Here is a 2,273-nt window from a genome sequence, read left to right as displayed (position 1 = left end):
CCCACTTACAACCCAGAATTCATCAGCAACACTGAACTCCCAGAAAAACAAAGATGAGAATATGATTAAGAACCAAACCCCAGGCCACTAACTACAGGGATTAGAGCTAGCTTTGTGGGGACTGCGGAAGAGTGGTTAGAGACCCCAGAGAGGCGCTGAGCTGAGGTCTTCGTCCAGCTCCACGGAGAAAGGGCAAAGGAGGAAGCCCCACATCATGGTTACAGAGGACATTGAGGAAGCCCCAATTCTCTGAAAGACGAAATCAGGCCTCTGAGCAATTGAAACAGATACTTCAAACAGTTTAATAGGAAATATGTACACAGTATATACAAAATCCAGAGCTGGGTTATTTACATATGATCTTGTTTGTGAGATACATGGCCAGCACCTGAAAAAGAAATGTGAAGAGTCATCAGTATTTGTCCAGTGCCCTTAAGACACATAAACAGAGTGCAGAATACTAGGGAATAACAAAATGAAAACATGGACTGGGAATAAGCTGCTGGATGCGGTATAGAAAACAATCACCAAAACAGGAAACACTACAAGATTAGGGGAACCCATCTTACTTAATATAGTCACTTTTGAATTAGCAGAATGTGTCAATTCAACAGGGCTCTCTATTGATTTCCTTCCAATATTCAACTGTTACAGGAACGTTGTCTCCCCATTGAGAACTATAAGCAATAACATCCCAGACTCCCTCTGCCTTTCGCCCTCCTATGCTAACTGCTGCCTGGTGAATCCTCACAAGCCCTGCACCCAAGGGGACAGTAAACTGGGGAATGAGGTGGTGATGGAGACTAGAAACCTGACCATTCAGTGACCTTTTGATATGAGGTGAAGGATCATAGTAGCTAACTTTGGAGGATGAGTTATATCTGCTGAGCGCCTTCTCTGAAGGGCAGAGCATCCTTATCTCCCAATAACATCAGTGGGAGTTTGAGAACACTCAGCAACTCATAGGCTTGGGCAAGACAAATACAAAGGCCTTGGGTGACTAAAGTTAAGCACTAAAATCTGCAGGTAGAAGCCTAAATACCCATTATAGCCACCTGCAGAGGTGCTGATTAGGGCACTTAAATCTCTATCAGCTTTGTGGTGTTTCAAATAGATATTTGAAAAACAAGGGGACTGATGTTTAAAGGCATATTTGGCCTTTGGTTGCCATTAGACAACTTTATGCCAGGGGAGTGGGTTTTCCAAACCCGGATACCTGAACACAGACTCCTAACAACCACGGGTAGGTGCATCAATAGGGGTGGGGTTAGTTGTAAAGTCACCCTTTGCTGCCCTATGTTGCAGTGGAGCAGGGCAAGTAGCCATAAAGCTGCCCTAAGAGGCAGCTAGGAATTCCCCAGCATGTGCAAATCCCTAACACCCAGAGAACCAGCACAGAGAGTTCACAGCCAGTGTAGCTGGCTGTATGTCACCAACTCCTAGCTTCCTACCCAAGTATATGGTGTGTGAGCTGGGAACAGAAGATGGCACACACAGTGTGCGTTGTGCTACAGCTATCTCCAGTGCAGCAATGGCTGTTACAAGACAGCGTAATTTAGAACAGCCCAGAGTCTAGAGCTCAGGTGTATTTGAGGATCTGGGCCAGTACTTGGCTGTTACTATAGCAATGACCCTGAGCAAGCAGTATAATGTACATGCTTATCAATGAGCTTGTCCAGAGGCTGCATGTCCATCAGAATGACTAGATGTCCTGATGTGTAATAAAAACGCTTTGAGTAATAAAAATCAACCCAGGCTACTTTACAGGGCCTGATCCTTCTCTCACTTACAGCATCTGAGCAGTAGGACAACGGCGAATACTGCCCAGGATTATAGTTGTCTCTGTCTTCTTCCAATTTTGGGTAGCGGGAGCGAGGAGTATAAGGGCCCTACTGTCAATCAAAACTTAACCCCACCTCTTGACCCAATAAGCCCTGCCCACTGGTCATCAGAAGCCTCACCGCATGGGGGTATTACTTCTGGGCGTCAAGGCGGACACATGACCGGAAGCAAGGTGTGTCATGTGACCCCTCTAAGAACTCCTTCCACTATACCAATCAGGATAGATTTTGCCCGATAGGAACGCCCCGAGAGAAGATTTAACCAACCAGGGGGAGTTCCGGGGTTTGTGTGACCCCTCTAAGAACTTCTCCCACTGCCCTCTACCAATCAGGAGGGGCTTCAGCCACTAGAGAGCACCCTGAGAGGAGATTAGACCAATTGGGGGGAATTCTGGGGCTGGGTGACCATCCAGAAGTGGTTTGTGTGACCCC

This window comes from Mauremys reevesii, unplaced genomic scaffold (genome assembly GCF_016161935.1).
Source record: "Mauremys reevesii isolate NIE-2019 unplaced genomic scaffold, ASM1616193v1 Contig114, whole genome shotgun sequence".
NCBI classification, from domain to species: Eukaryota; Metazoa; Chordata; order Testudines; family Geoemydidae; genus Mauremys; species Mauremys reevesii.
Note: the sequence above shows the minus strand (reverse complement) of the source record.